We start from the raw sequence: 16612 nt of genomic DNA, 5'->3' as shown, positions 1-16612 counted from the left end.
ACTCAGGAGGCTGAGGCAGGAGAATCGCTTGAACCCAGGAGGTAGAGGTTGCAGTGAGCCAAGATCGTGCCACTGCACTCCAGCCTGGCAACAAGAGTGAGACTCTGTCTCAAAAATAAAATAAATTGGGCTTCTCGCTCTGTCACCAGGTTGCTCAAACTTCTTATCTCAAGCGATTCTCCCGCCGCAGCCTCTGTGCTGGGATTACAGGTATGAGCCACCGCACCCTGCCTGGCCTCTCTTTGAAACCTGCCCAGTGACAGGGATTTCAATACAGGGCATTGCATGTCTTCTGAGAGGATGCTGGTTTAGGTCACTCCCTCTGCCCTGCAAGCCAGCTGTGTCCCCAGCATTTCCCAGGGCACCCTGTGAGAGTGTTCTGGTGTCAGCGTGGAACAGCTTCCGTTTGGCCACCTGGGTATACTGGAACCTGGGAAGGGACCTCTGCAGCTACCCCAGGGCTGGGCAGTGAGTTACTGAAAGGAAAAGGAATTTATTTTTAATTTCCTGGGTTTTCTTGGCTGTTGCTTTCGAGTGGAGATCATTTAGACATCTGGTACCCTGATGGCCTGAGAGGAGAAGGAAAGTCCTTGGAAAGGAGTTAGGTGACTTCTGGGTAAGAATGAGCTGATACAATGATGGAGAGTGGGGAGAGCCGCTTAGTGGCCAACCTGGCCATCATTGCCGTATTCACTAGGGAGCTTTTATTTTCATCTGTGTCCTCCTCCTGTAACTTAACACCTAGAAGTGGCAGGGAATTGGATCATGAAAGAGCCATGTAGTCCAACCCACTCATTTGTGTGTGTGTATGTGTGTCTCTCTCTCTCTGTATATATAGGTCTCTCTCTCTATATGTATAGGTCTATATATATACGTCTATATATATGTCTATAGATATATAGGTCTATATATATGTCTATAGATATATAGGTTTATATATGTCTATAGATATATAGGTCTATATATATGTCTATAGATTATAGGTCTATATATAGTCTATATAGTCTATAGATATATAGTCTATATATAGTCTATATATGTCTATATATAGTCTATATATGTCTATAGGTCTATATATCTATGTCTATATATCTACTATATATGTCTATATATATCTATATATACTATATATGTCTATATATATCTATATATACTATATATGTCTATATATCTATATATATACTATATATGTCTCTATATATACTATATGTGTCTATATGTCTATGTATATACTATATGTGTCTATATATCTCTATATATACTATATGTGTCTATATATCTATATATATACTATATGTGTCTATATATATATATACTATATGTGTCTATATATCTATATATACTATATGTGTCTATATATATCTATATATATACTATATATGTCTATATATATATCTGTATATCTATATCTATATATATATTTTTTTTAGAGACAGGGTCTCACTGTGTTGTCCAGACTTAAACTCCTGGCTTCAAGCAATACCCCTGTCTCCGCCTCCCAAAGGGCTGGGATTACAAGCATGAGCCACTGTGTCCGGACCCAACCCACTCATTTTAAAGGTGAGGAAGCTTGAGGCCTGGAAATGGAAAAATGTGGCCCAGAGTCACGGAGGGAGCTGGTGGCAAAGATGAGACTTAAATTCAGGTCTCCCGATTCCCAGGCCTGCCCTTGTTCTCCTACACTCTGGGTATTAGTCAGGATCCAGCAGAAAACAGATTAAATTGGGGACATTTAAAGTGGGGGCTTTGAGGCAGGATATAGGGAAACTGCTATGGAATGTGGAATAGTCTGGGGCTGGTGACAGTGGGATCTTACCACCGCTGTACCTGGAAGCAGGTTGTGTGGTGGGCAGTCTCACTAGAGCTGGGACTTTAAGTTAAGGAGCTCAAAAAGGGACTTGGAGGAATAAAAACCAAAACCCTGTCCCCACCTTCTCCCTCCCTCTGGTTTTGATTCCGTGCTCCACATGGACCAAACCCAGCTGGCAGTCAGAGGGCTAGAGCGTCTTGATGCAGCACATATAGGCCATTCCAGGGTGCAGTGCAGGATGGAAAAGGAGGAATGTACCTGAAGAGGCAAATGAAAGATATACAGCATCACAGGCAATCTTGCTTCTACTACCATAAAAATAGTTTACATTTCTTAAACACTTAGTCTGTGTCAGGCATGTCCATTATCTCTTCCCATAAACCTGGTTTCCTCCATTGGACAGATAAACCGACTAGTGAAACAGCTTGAGGGACGGAGGTATGAACAGCTAAGCTGTCATCTTCCCGTCCAGAGTCTTATCTGGTGTATAGTAGTTCCCCTGTGAATGTTTGTGGAATGAATGAATGAATGAGGAGCAGACATAAATAGGGTTAGATGGTAAACCTCCCTGAGGAGCCTTATCGGGGCCTCTTCTCCATGGGACTCGGAGGGTCTCTGCAGAGATGAGCCCTGTGCCTTTTGCTATGTCTCCTGTTGGCTTGTAATAGGCCAGCTTCTTCAGGTTAAAAGGGCAAGCATGAAAGTCTGAAAAAAAACCTTGGACTTGTGCTTGGCTTTCCTAGTGGAGGTTAGCTTTTGGAATTAAAAAAAGAGTCTGGGCTGGGCACAGTGGCTCACACCTGTAATTCCGAGGTGGGCGGATCACCTAAGGTCGGGAGTTGGGGACCAGCCTGGCCAACATGGCAAAACTCCGTCTCTACTAAAAATACAAAAATTAGCTGGGCATGGTAGCGGGCGCCTGTAATCCCAGCTACTTGGGAGGCTGAGGCAGGAGAATTGCTTGAGCCCGGGAGGCAGAGGTTGCAGTGTGCCGAGATTGCACCACTGCACTCCTGCCTGGACAACAGAGTGAGACTCTGTCTCAAAACAAACAAACAAAAAAAGTCTCTCTGAAGCCCTCTTTACCCACCCCTTGATTCTGAATACCCCCGCAGTCTGGGCAGGAGCCCAGGGTGCTACCTCTCTCCCTGCTCAACTCCTCCCCACGGCTCCACCCACGAGCTCAGTTCTGCTAATTGCGTCACTGGTGCTGCTGCTGGAGCACAGCGTTCAGGGATGAACCAACAAACAGTTTGGTGGGTGAGTTTCACCAGCACCCTGCAAGTGGCCTGCTGTGGAGCAGAAACCTCTGCTGGAAAGCGCCGAGCCATTTCTTCCATGCCTTCCTCCTGCTTTACTGCTGTGTCCCCTTTTTACTGGCCTCTTCTTTCCTGGAGGGTCCCATGAAGTCTTTCAGTTGTTGTATAATCTAAGCCCTTCAAGCATGGAAAAGGAACTTGATATATATTGATCACATGCTATGTGCCTGACATGCTGTGCCAGATGCTTCATATCTAGATCTCATTTAATTTCATAGCAATTTATTAGGTAAAAAAGTCAGAGAGTTCACAGCTGAGAAAACTAAGACTGGTTAGGGAACTTGTGGAAGATTACACAGCTGTTAAGAGGGGAGCAGGTATTTGAACTCTGGTCTAATCCCAAAGTCCATTCTAACACACTTCACACTCAGAATAAACCCTATGCCTGGGCAACAGTGAGACCCCCATCTGTACAAAAAATTAAAAACAAATTAGCAGGGCATGGCCGGGCGCGGTGGCTCATGCCTGTAATCCCAGCACTTTGGGAGGCCGAGGTGGGCGGATCACGAGGTCAGGAGATTGAGACCATCTTGGCTAACACGGTGAAACCTCGTCTCTACTAAAAATACAAAAAATTAGCTGGACGTGGTGGCGGGCGCTTGTGGTCCCAGCTACTCAGGAGGCTGAGGCAGGAGAATGGCGTGAACCCGGGAGGCGGAGCTTGCAGTAAGCGGAGATCGCGCCACTGCGCTCCAGTCTGGGTGACAAAGCAAGACTCCCTCTCAAAAAAAAAAAAAAAAAATTATCTGGGCATGGTGACTCATGCCTTTAGTCCTGGCTGCTTGAGAGGCTGAGGTGGAAGAATCACTTGAGCCCGGGAGGTTGAGGCTGCAGCAAGCCATGATCAGGCCACTGCGCTCCATCCAGCCTGGGCGACAGAGCAAGACCCTATCTTGAAAAAAAAAAAAAAAAAAGGAAGAATAAACCGCGCTGCTGCAGTATTTGGGTTTATCTTGTACCTTTGCGAGTCAGAGCCTTTTCCTTGTGCCATTACTTGTATCCCTGGGGCTCGAGTGTGTGGAAGGTGCTGTTTCAGCTCACCCTTGTGGGTTTCCACGTGGAGTGCCTAACATTTCATTCCATCCATCGTCTGTCATTCCATCCATCTATTCCTTTGCTGCTGATGGCTCCTCCATCTGGGAGGCCATTTCACCTGTTTCTGAATGGCAACATCCAAACCCAGTTCAAATGCCACCTCCCCCATTGTGTCCCTTGGATCTCATTTGCCTCCAGATTCCCAAACTTACCTTTGTTACCCTTCCCTGAAGGATTTCTTACGTTACTCCCTGTGTTACAGTAATTTGGGCATGTAATTTATTTTCCTTATTGTGGGGGGCAGGGATTGTTCTGCAGTAGTACTTGAATCTCTCCAGGACCTTAAACTAGCAAGCCGCCAGTGAATGCATGCATCAGGGGAGCCCTTTATGGGGAAAAGGGTTTGTAAAGTGAAGATGTCTTCCTCTACTTTACATGTTAACTTTGCTTAAAAACAATATTCAGCTGTATGATAAATGTCCTGGTTGAGTCTAGGGTGATGGTAGGGCACTCCTTGGGAGAAATTCCTTGTGTTTTCCTTGAGAGCTTCAAATTTGTTTTTTTGGGTTTTTTTTTTTTTTTTGAGACAGGGTCTCACTCTGTCACCCAGGCTGGAGTGCACTGGCGTGATCTTGGCTCACTGCAACCTCCACCTCCTACGCTCAAGCGATTCTTCTGCCTCAGCCTCCCAAGTAGCTGGGACTACAGGCACGCGCCACCATGCCCAGCTAATTTTTGTATTTTTAGTGGAAACAGGGTTTCACCATGTTGGCCAGGCTGCTCTCGAACTCCTGACCTCAGGTAATCCAGCCGTGTTGGCCTCCCAAACTGCTGGGATTAGAGGCATAAGCCACTGCGTCTGGCAAGAGAGCTTCGAATTTGGGGAAGTTAGGAGACACTAATGAGGGCAGGCAGTGGAGAACAGGCTGCTTAGGTAAAAGGCCACCCAGACCCCATGTATTCGACTCTCCAGTTGGGGCCCAGCTGAGTGGTGAGCTGTGTCCCTTGACTTTTATCACATGCTGCAGCTTTTCTGAGGCCATCACTTATGCTCCCAAGTCCCGTTATGTTTGTTCTGATAGATGAAGGCCGTCACTCCTCCTGCTTTCACCACTGGGGATGAGGGAGACCTTGGCCATAGTGGCAGTCCTCCCTCCCTGGGACCCCAGTCAGTTCAGAGCACCTATTTCCCATAACACCCAAGACAGACAGATGCTAGGGCCCTTCCGCAGAGAATGGGTGTGGGCTGGGATGACTCACCTGCTCTGTGGCCGCCTACAGTGCAGCTCAAAGCCCTTGGGAATCAAAACACTTCCCGAGGACAGGCACGGAGGCTCTCCTTAGAGACAGCAGTTTGGGTTCCTGCTTCTGCAAATGCCTGTCACCGTACTGATGTTTCAAAGTCCAGGTCAGTGAGGAGCCATCCAGCTGGATGGCCATGGAGAAGAGGCAGAATCAGCAGCCTCAGGAAGCAGTGCCCTGATCTAGGTATCAGATGACCCAGGTCTCACCTGGGCTCTTCCAGGAGCTCACTGTGTGTTTATAAAGGAAGAGCATTCAATTTTTTTTTTTTTTTGAGATGGAGTTTTGTTGTTGTTGCCCAGGCTGGAATGCAATTGCATGATCTTGGCTCACTGCGACCTGCACCCTCTGGGTTCAAGCGATTCTCCTGCCTCAGACACCTGAGTAGCTGGGATTACAGGTGCATGCCACCACGCCTAGCTAACTTTTGTATTTTTAGTAGACGGGGTTTCACCATGTTGGCCAGGCTGGTCTCGAACTCCTGACCTCAGGTGATCCACCTGCCTCGACCTCCCAAAGTGCTGGGATTACAGATGTGAGCCACCAGGCCTAGTCTAAGAGCATTCATTCTTTAAGTAAACTTTTTTTTTTTTTTTGAGACAGAGTCTTGTTTTATCACCCAGGCTAGAGTGAGGTGATACCATCATGGGCTCAAGTGATCCTCCCACCTCAGCCTCTTCAAGAAGCTGGGACTACAGTCCCACTATACGTGGCTAATTAAAAAAAAAATTTTTTTTTTAGAGGTGGGGTCTCACCATCTTGCCCAGGCTGGTCTCCAACTCCGAGGCTTAAGCGATCCTCCTGCCTCGGCCAACCAAAGTGCTTAGATTACAGGAATGAGCCACCACCCAAGGCTTAAACTTTTTTTTTTTTTTTTTTTTTTGGGACCGCTGACTTCTGCTGTGCTAAGGACAGAGAGGGTTATGAGAAAGTCAAAATCTATCCCTCACCATGATGGTCTCTCAGTCTCTGCAAATGAATACAAGTAAGGGAATGAATGCAATACTGCACTAAGGTGTTTTGAAGTATGGAAGAGAAACTAATATCCTAGGGGAAGTGAGTGAGTCAGGTTAGATTTAATTGAAGAGATGACATTTGAGCTAGCCCTTGAAAGTGGAATTCCTTTGGCAGACTGGAGTAAGTCTGTTGCATCTTTGGGGAATATTGTCAGAGGAATGTAGAGGAGGGTGAGGGTGAAGAGAGACAAGATTTGAAGGTCCATGTGGTCTCAGGAGTCAAGGGCCTTGGTAGAACATGTGAACTTCGGACCTTATCCTGAGGGCAGCAAGACATAATCAGATCTGTGTTGTAGAAAGATCACTGTGGCTGCAATGTGGAGGATGAATTAAAAGGGTTGAAGAGGAAGAGAGAGACACCAGTTAGAGGATTAGACTATTACAGGAAGGAAAGTTTGAGGACCTCAACTAGGGTATTACAGAAGAGAATTGGACTAGATAATCCCTAAAACCAAAGTTTTATGCTCCTGAACCCACCAGTGCTTTGGCGCTTTTCTTTTTTTTTTTTTTTTTTTCATTCTTTCTTTCTTTTTTTTTTTTTTGTGATGGGGTCTCGTGCTGTTGCCCAGGCCTGAGTGCAATGGTGCAATCTCGGCTCACTGCAACCTCTGGCCTCCTGGGTTCAAGCAGTTCTCCTGCCTCAGCCTCCCAGGTAGCTGGGATTACAGGCACACGCCACCATGCCCAGCTTATTTTTTTTGTATCTTTTTTTTTTTTGAGACAGAGTCTCCCTCTTAGCCAAGCTGGAGTGCAGCGGCGTGATCTCGGCTCACTGCAATGTCCACCTCTCCAGTTCAAGCGATTCTCCTGCCTCAGCCTCCCAAGTAGCTGGGACTACAGGCACGTGCCACCATGCCCGGCTAATTTTTTGTATCTTTAGTAGAGTCAGGGTTTCACCATGTTGGCCAGGCTGGTCTCAAACTCCTGACCTCGTGATCCACCCACCTCAGCTTCCCAAAGTGCTGGGATTACAGGCGTGAGCCACCACACCCGGCTGCTTTGGCGCTTTTCATACCTGCCTCCTCCCTACCCTACTCCTAGCTGATTGTCCTAATTGCTTGTTCATGACCCATCCTTGGGGGACGGTGACCTGTTTGGGTTTTGAACCAATCCGATTTCCCTGTTTATCTGTTCTGTTCATCCCTGAAGTCTTACTTCAGATGAGACTCAGCTCACTGGAGACCAACTAGGAGGAAGCTGTTATCTGTCTCAGAGTCCTTCCCACCCTCACGTCCAGCCCCCTCTCTCCTCTGGCATTGGATTTGAGGTCTCCAGATTGGCACTGGCATCTATGCCATCCTTCCCATTACTCTTTCCAGGAGGAAAGGTGAGACACCATGTCTCATTGGGAGATGTTGACAAGCAGGAAGTAGGAAAATGGATTAAAGACTGAGCTTGTGACCTTGGTCTAAGAGCAGAAGGTGAGATACAGGGCAGTGCCACATAGTCATTGAGCAAGTCTGAGCACCTTGACTTAAATTTAGACCATTTCTATAAGATGTAATCCAAAAACCAGAAGTATATCCCTCTCCTTCTCCTAATTCCTTCACTGTTTCTATTCCTGGCCAGGGTTACACATCCTGCCTTTTCTTGCTCTGCTTGCTTGTAAGACAGTCATCTTGTGATTCTTTTTTTTTTTTTTGAGACAGAGTTTCGCTCTGTCGCTCAGGCTGGAATGCAATAGCATGATTTTGGCTCACTGCAACCTCCGCCTCTCGGGTTCAAGCGATTCTCCTGCCTCAGTCTCCAGAGTAGCTGGGATTACAGGCTCCCACCACCAAGCCTGGCTATTTTTTGTATTTTTAGTAGGGACAGGGTTTCACCATGTTGGCCAGGCTGGTCTTGAACTCTTGACCTCAGGTGATCCACCCATCCCCCCGCCCTCAGCCTCTCAAAGTGCAGGGATTACAGGCGTGAGCCACTGTGCCCTGTCCATCTTGTGATTCTTAGACCTGTAGACTTTAGCAGTCAACAAATAGGTTGGGAGTGCCTGTGGTGTGCCTAGCCTGATAGTAACTGTGACAGGATATATACGCCCCCTGGCTATGTTCTCAAAAAATCAGGAGACTGGTATTTTAGAGTAGTTGGGAAAGCAAAACACAAAAGCTAATTATAGGAAAGAAAATGAGAGTAGTTAAGAGGGTGGTTAGAATTTGGTGGTACATGCCGGGCACAGTGGCTCATGCCTGTAATCCTAGTACTTTGGGAGGCCAAGGTGGGTGGATGGCTTGAGCTCAGGAGTTTGAGACCAACCTGGGCAGCATGGTGAAACCCTAGCAAAAAATACAAAAATTGGCTGGGTGCAGTGGCTCATGCCTGTAATCTCAGCACTTTGGGAGGCTGAGGCAGGTGGAACACCTGAAGTCAAGAGTTCGAGACCAGCCTGGCCAACATGGTGAAACCTTGTCTCTACTAAAAATAAAAAAAAAAAAAATTAGCTAGGCGTGATGGCATGTGCCTATAGTCCCAGCTACTCAGGGAGGCTGAGGCAGGAGAATCGCTTGAACCCAGGAGACTGAGGTTGCAGTGAACCGAGATCACGCCACTGCACTCAGCCTGTGTGACAGAGGGAGACTCCATCTCAAAAAAAAAAAAAAATTAGCCGGGCATGGTGGCATGTGCCTGTAGTCCCAGCTACTCAAGAGGCTAAGGTGGGAGAATTGCTTGAGCCCAGGAGGTTGAGGCTACAGTTAGCCATGGTCGTGCCACTGGCACTGCAGTCTGGGTGATGGTGCATGACCCTGTTTTCAAAAAAAAAAAAAAAAAAAAAGAATCTGAGGCCGGGCGCGGTGGCTCACGCCTGTAATCTCAGCACTTTGGGAGGCCGAAGTGGACGGATCACGAGGTCAGGAGTTCAAGACCAGAATGGCCAACATAGTGAAAACCCTGTCTCTACTAAAAATACAAAAATTAGCTGGGTGTGGTGGCAAGTGCCTGTAGTCCCAGCTACTCAGGAAGCTGAAGTGGGAGAATTGCTTGAACGTGGGAGGCAGAGGTTGCATTGAGCGGAGACCACACCATTGCACTCCAGCCTGGGTGACAGAGTGAGACTCAGTTTCAAAAAAAAAAAAAAAAAAGAATTTGATGGTACAGGCTGTAGATACTACAGAGCCCTAGAAAAGGGAGCAAGTGGCCGGGCGCAGTGGTTCAAGCCTGTAATCCCAGCACTTTGGGAGGCCAAGGCAGGCAGATCACTTGAGGTCAGGAGTTTGAGACCAGCCTGGCCAACATGGTGAAACCCCATCCCTACTAAAAATACAAAAATTAGCCAGGTGTGGTGGTACACGCCTGTAATCTTAGCTACTTGGGAGGCTGAGGGAGGAGAATCTCTTGAACCCAGGAGGAGGGGGTTGCAGTGAGCCGAGATTGTGCCACTGCACTCCAGCCTGGGCAACAGAGTGAGACCCTGTCTCAACAAAAGAGAAAAGAAAAAGGAGCAAGTGGTGCCCAGTTGTCTCTAGGTATCTTGGGTTTCCTCAAGTTGGGGGTTGGATCCACCTAGATCTAGCCTGAGGGTCTGAGCTGGATCCCACCTAGTCTTACTGTGAGGTTGGGGGCCAAGCAGCACTTTGTGTGGCCTTCCTGGAGAGACGTCCCTGTTATCCAAATATTTATGCTCTTTTCTCAGCCTGCATCTTCCTAGTCATCAACAGTCCCCATTCATCCTTCAAGGCCTAGCCCAAATGCCTCTTTTTTCATGAAGACACTTTCTTCTCATCAGTTAGGTTTATTGCTGTCTTCTGTGTTCCTCTGCAGTCCTTTGTTTACAACTTTATTGTGACATTTATTTTATCTCATCATGTATTTATGAGTGTTTTCATCAGTTCCACGAGATTGTGAACTTCTTGTTAGCAGGGACTGTATCTGATTCATTTCTTTAACTCCTGATGACTAGCCTAGTGTGTTATTCTGCTCAGAAAATGGTTGCTAAATGAGTGAACAGATTCTATTCTCTCTGGTATTTGAGTTCTAAAGAATCAGTTCTAGGCCAGGCGCCATGGCTCATGCCTGTAATCTCAGTGATTTGGGAGGCTGAGGCAGGAGGTTCCCTTGAGGCCAGAAATTCGAGACCAGCCTGGGCAACAAATATAAACAATACAAAGAATAAAATAATAAAAATACAAGAAATAAAAATAAAAAATTAGCAGGGTGTTGGCCAGGCATGGTGGCTCACGCCTATAATCCCAGCAGTTTGGGAAGCTGAGGTGGGTGGATCACGAGGTCAGGAGTTTGAGACCAGCCTGACCAACATGGTGAAACCCCATCTCTACTAAAAATACAAAAATTAGCCGGGCATGGTGGCGCGTGCCTGTAATCCCAGCTACTCAAGAGGCTGAGGCAGGAGAATCGCTGGAACCCAGGAGGTGGAGATTGCAGTAAGCCAAGATCACACCACTGCATTCCAGCCTGAGCAACAGAGAGAGACTCCTGTCTCAAAAAAAAAAAAAAAAAAAAATGCTGGATGTGGTGGTGCGTGCCTGTAATTCTAGCTACTTAGGAGGCTGAGGTGGGAGGATCCCTTGACCCAGGAGGTTGAGGCTGCGGTGAGCTGTGATGGCCCCACTGCACTCCCGCTTGGTTGGGTGACAGTAAAGTAATCCTAAAACCAGAAAGGAGAAGGGCTGTTTGTAGGGCCAGTTTTTGGCAGGGGAACACATAGTGAGGTTAAAAGTCATTTTAAGTAGGACTTGTGTGGACACACGAAAGAAGGGTGTCAATCTTCTTTTGGTTTTGACCCTTTAAGACTAAAGGAGCAACAGTAGAGTGTGAGTGGTGGGAAGGCCTCCCCTAGTGTATGGAAAGAGCACTGGAATCAGAATTGGGGACTAGTTCTGATCCAGTCTCTGGTGACATTATATTTGCTTTGTTAATCCGATGAGATTGTTCTGAGAACCAAGTGAGATAAGAAAGATGTGAGTTCTTTGAAAGCTCTCAGATCATCAGCTACTAAGGTCAGCTTGAGCTTGGCCAATCTCCATTTGAATTCCCGTCTAGTCCCAAGACTAGATCCAAATGATAAAAAGAGAAGAACACTGTGTGACTTGGGTAAATCACTTCTAGTCTCTGAGCCTCAGTTTTCTTATTTGTAAAACAGAGATAATAATCTCTACGCCACCTAACCTCTTGGGCTACTTAGGAGGGTTAACTGAGAATGAATATGACACTGCCTTGTAAACTATAAGGGTTTGTGCAAATGCTATGGATTTATTTTTAATTAATTAGTTTATTTTTAAGACAGAGTCTTGTGCTGTTGCCCAGGCTGGTGTGCAGTGGCGTAATCTTGGCTCACTGCAACCTCCACCTCCCAGGTTCAAGAGATTCTCGTGCCTCAGCCTCTTGAGTAACTGGGATTACAGGCACCTGCCACCCCACCTGGCTAATTTTTGTATTTTTAGTAGAAACAGAGTTTCACCATGTTGCCCAGGCTGGTCTCAAAATCTTGGCCTCAAGTGATCCACCTGCCTTGGCCTCCCAAAGTGCTGGGATTACAGGCATGAGCCACTGTGCCTGGCCTAGATTTGTTTTTTAATCTGTGTTTGAGGGCTCTGGATGAAATTTGCCAAGGCTGTTGCACATCTAGACAGTGACATCATATACATGTTATTGAGGTCCAGGGTGGGGCACAGAAGACAGGCCCAGAGTCATGGGGGCAGGGAAGAACACAGAAGGGAACCCCACCCGCTGTCTGCCTGGAGAAGACCTGATTCTGTTGTCACTCATTTGTCTGACTTGAGGAAATTTGGTCTCCTCGTTTCCAAACTGCCACAGACTCCACAGTGACCTCTATGATCAGGGGGTACTTTGATTAAAGCTCTACAGTAAGGGTCACTCTAGTTTTTTTCTCTGTCTCCAGGGTTGAGCTTGGTGCGTGGACACAACAGACATTCAGGATAAGTTTGTTGTTGAACAAAATACAAGTAATGCTTTTGTGAGACCTCATTCTCACTTCCTTTGTTTTACAAAGTCAGTTGCACATCAGCCTAAAAACCCAGGACATGATTCACAGAAATGGAGCTTGAAAGCATGACTGGCCAGTATTAATCAAAGGCCAAGCGGCTGAGCGGGCGCGGTGGCACAAGCCTGTAATCCCAGCACTTTGGGAGGTCGAGGCGGGTGGATTGTCTGAGCTCAGGAGTTCACAACCAGCCTGGGCAACACAGTGAAACCCCGTCTCTATTAAAATACAAAAAATTAGCTGGGCATGGCGGCGTGCACCTGTAGTCCCAGCTACTCGGGAGACTGAGGCAGGAGAATTGCTTGAATCCGGGAGGCAGAGGTTTCAGTGAGCCAAGATCAAGCCACTGCACTCCAGCCTGGGTGACAGAGTGAGACTCTGCCTCAAAAAAAAAAGGCCAAACTTCAGAAATGGCGTATTACCATCCAGGCGCTTTGTGAATCCCAGGAAGCCATGAAGCCAGAGTCTGATGGGAAAGGCTCTCTGTCTGCCTGTGGCCAGGCAGTGTTTGAACCCCTTCATTGGTCCTGCTGGTCACAGGAGCTGAAAGAAAATGGCTGAATCAGCAAATATTTAGTGTGCGCTTGCTCTTTGTTGGGTGCTTTGGAGAAGAAGAAGGTGAAGTCATAGAGGAGCAGGGAATTCCTGCCTACAGGCAGTGTTTGCCCAGGGCCAAGGGAATGGGAGATACCCAGCAACAGAGGATGGTACCCACTGGGGCTGGGAAGACTTTCTAGACGGGGAGGAGATGTGTGAAGAAGACAAAGTTAGTCGTGGAGACTCCCCTCTGCCCCCGAAATGTCTTCTTTTGGTAACTGGCCCCAGTTAGGAGACTGTGTTAGTTTTCTGGTGCTGCATAACAAATGACCACACAATGTGGCAGCATAAACCAGCATCCATTTATCATCTCACAGTTCCGTAGGTCAGAAGTCCAGGCAGGCTCTACCGGGCCCCCTGCTCAGGACCTGGAAAGGCTGAAATCAAGGTGTGAGCTGGCCAGGCACTCATCCAGAGTTTCGAGGAAAGAACCCACTTCCAAGCTCCTGGAGGTGGGGGTGATTCCATCCTTTTAGCTGTAGGATGAGGCCCCGGCTGTCTGTCTGCTGGGTGCTGCTCTCCACTCCTAGAGGCCACTCTCTGGTCCCTTCCATGTGGCCCCTCCATTTCCAATCTAGCAACAGTGCATCAAATCCCCCTCCTATTTTGAGTACCTGACTTGCTCTTCTGTTACCATCTGGAGAAAACAGTCTGTTTTTTAAAAAGAAAATTTTGGCTGGGCATGGTAGCTCATTCCTGTAATCCCAGCACTTTGGGAGGCTGAGATGGGTGGATCACCTGAGGTCAGGAGTTTGAGACCAGCCTGGTCAACATGGCGAAACCCCGTCTCTACTAAAAATACAAAAATTAGCCAGGCGTGGTGGTGTGCAACTGTAGTCCCACCTACTCGGGAGGCTGAGGCAGGAGAATTGCTTGAACCCAGGAGGTGAAGGTTGCAGTGAGTCAAGATCTCACTACTACACTCCAGCCTGAGCGAGAGTGAGACTCCATCTCAAAAAAAAAAAAAAAGAAAAAAAAAGTGGAATCCAAGATGATCAGCAAGTCTAGAGGATGGGGAAGAAGATGGCAGGATCATTAATAGAAATATAGTCATGCATCGCTTAATGATGGGAATACGTATGTTCTAAGAAATGCATTGTTAGGCGATTTAGTCATTGTACAAGCATCACAAAGTATACTTACACAAACCTAGATGGCACAGCCTACTACACACCGATGCTATATGGCGAGCAATACAAACCTGTACAGCAGGCTACGGTGCTGAGTACTGTAGGCAGTTGTAATGTAATGGTATGTATTTGTGTATCTGAACACATCTAAACATAGAAAACGTACCGTAAAGATACTGTATTATAACCTTACAGAGCCACTGTTGCAGGCTGGGCGTGGTGGCTTACGCCTATAATCCCAGCACTTTGGGAGGCTGGGATGGGCTGATTGCTTGAGTCCAGGAGTTTGAGACCAGCCTGGGCAACGTAGTGAGACCCCTGTCTCTACAAAAGTACAAAAATTAGCTGGTCATGCCTATGTTCTCAGCTACTGCGGAGATTGAGGTGGGAAGATTGCTTGAGCCTGGGAGGTCAAGGCTGCACTGAACCGAGGGTGTGCCACACTACATTCCCACTCCAGCCTGGATGACAGAGTGAGACCCTGTCTCAGAAAAACAAACAAACAAACCAGTAACAAAACCACTGCTGCATATGCAGTTCATCATTGACTAAAACATCAGTATCCGGTGCATGACTGTAAACCCCAGGGCTAATTCTGCAGTGACAGGAAGGGCACCAAGTTTCTGTGTGGATTTCAAATATTCTTTATCCTCAGGCTTTGTTAATCCACGTCTTTTGCCTTCAGAGAAGTCAGTTCGTCCAGCAAGGAGCGGTCAGGGCCACCTAGCTTTATGCCTTGACTCCTGGTTACTATTTTGAGGCCTAAGAACAGCTGAGACCCTGCACGTGTTAAGATCCAAGTGGGGTGAGGGTGAGGGGGTCAGAATCACCACCAGCCAATGTCAGCATCTGGAGCTGAATACAGAGACCCCTCTTGGCCAAATGTTCCAGGCAGCATCCATGTGCAGGCGGGCTTGACTTTTTGGACGCTGCCTGGGAGCTCACACAGACGGTCACACTGCGATGTCAGTGGGGCTGTGAGCAGGCATCTCCCCAGCTGTTCCTCCAGTATGGTCATTTCTGGGCTTATCTGCTGGCAAACTAGATCACTGTCATTTACATTTTTCCTTCCCTATCTCTCTCTACCCAGTCTGTTTCCAACAGGTGATGATAATAAAGGTGCTTTCATGGAAAATATGGGATCTCTGTAAAGATGAGATCCCGTTCTGTGAGTGTGGCTTGCTAAGTTGGGTAATTTATCTGTTGACACGCTTCTCAGTCACTTTTTCACCTTGGTTTCTCCAGATAGCTGGGACTTGATCACTCACAGGAGGAGGGAACTTCTTTGTGGTTCTGTTCTTGCCCTATCTGAAGAGTTACCATCTCAACAATGCCAACACCCCTAAAACAACAGTCAACATCAGACACATAATCAAGAGCTTCAGCAGGAGGGATGGCCAAGTTGGATGCTTTCCATCAGGGCCATTCCAGCTGTGATTCTCTGTGCTGTGGGAGTCTGGTTGAGAGGGACGTCAGAGAGATGACAGCAAGGAAGGAACCTTTAATACTAGGTGTTAAGGGATGGCTGGGACTGGATTAAGTAGACAGGAGAAGGGAAGGTCTTCCAGGTTTGGTGAGAGCTGAGCAAAGCCATTCGGGTTTGAATCAGCATGGTTTATTTATGGAGTGTGAGGCGGCTGGCTTGGACCAAGGGAGGTGTTGCTTCTTAATCTAAGAAAATGGGCCAGGCGTGGTGGCTCAGGCCTGTAATCTCAGCACTTTGGGAGGCCGAGGCAGGCAGATCAATTGAGGTCAGGAATCTGAGACCAGCCTGACCAACATGGCGAAACCCCATCTCTACTAAAAATACAAAAATTAGCTGGGTGTGGTGGCGCATGCCTGTAGTCCCAGCTACTTGGGAGGCTGAGGCAGGAGAATTGCTTGAACCTGGGAGGCAGAGGTTGCAGTGTGCTGATATCACGCCACTGCACTCCAGCCTTGGCGGCAGAGCAAGCCTCTGTCTTAAAAAATAATAATAATTTAAAAAAAAAGAAAAAAAAGAAAATGACTCCCTGCCCTCCCCTCTTCCTTCTGCCTTATATTAAAGCTTAGGATTTCTGAACTTTCGCCCCTTCCCTAGGGGTCTAGATGAATTTGTAGGGAACTACCTTCTCTGGCTTGGCCTCAACCTCAAGGGCACATCTGTGGGATGCTGTTTTCCCTTTAAGTTTACTCCTTGCCTCCCAGTCAAGGTCCTCTCCCTTGCCCTTACCTGTTTGCTTTAAAAAGCACTATTTTTTGTTGTTGTTGTTCAAGCGATTCTCCTGCCTCAGCCTCCTGAGTAGCTGGGATTACAGGCGTGTGCCACCACACCTGGCTAATTTTTATATTTTAGTAGAGACGGGGTTTCACCATGTTGGCCAGGCTGGTGTCGAACTCCTGACCTCAGGTGATCCGCTTGCCTTGCCCTCCCAAAGTGCTGGGATTACAAATGTGAGCCACTGGGC

Source organism: Pongo pygmaeus, chromosome 18 (genome assembly GCF_028885625.2).
Source record: "Pongo pygmaeus isolate AG05252 chromosome 18, NHGRI_mPonPyg2-v2.0_pri, whole genome shotgun sequence".
In the NCBI taxonomy this organism is placed as follows: Eukaryota; Metazoa; Chordata; class Mammalia; order Primates; family Hominidae; genus Pongo; species Pongo pygmaeus.
The sequence above is the reverse complement of the archived record's forward strand: the minus strand, read 5'-3'. Positions refer to the sequence as shown.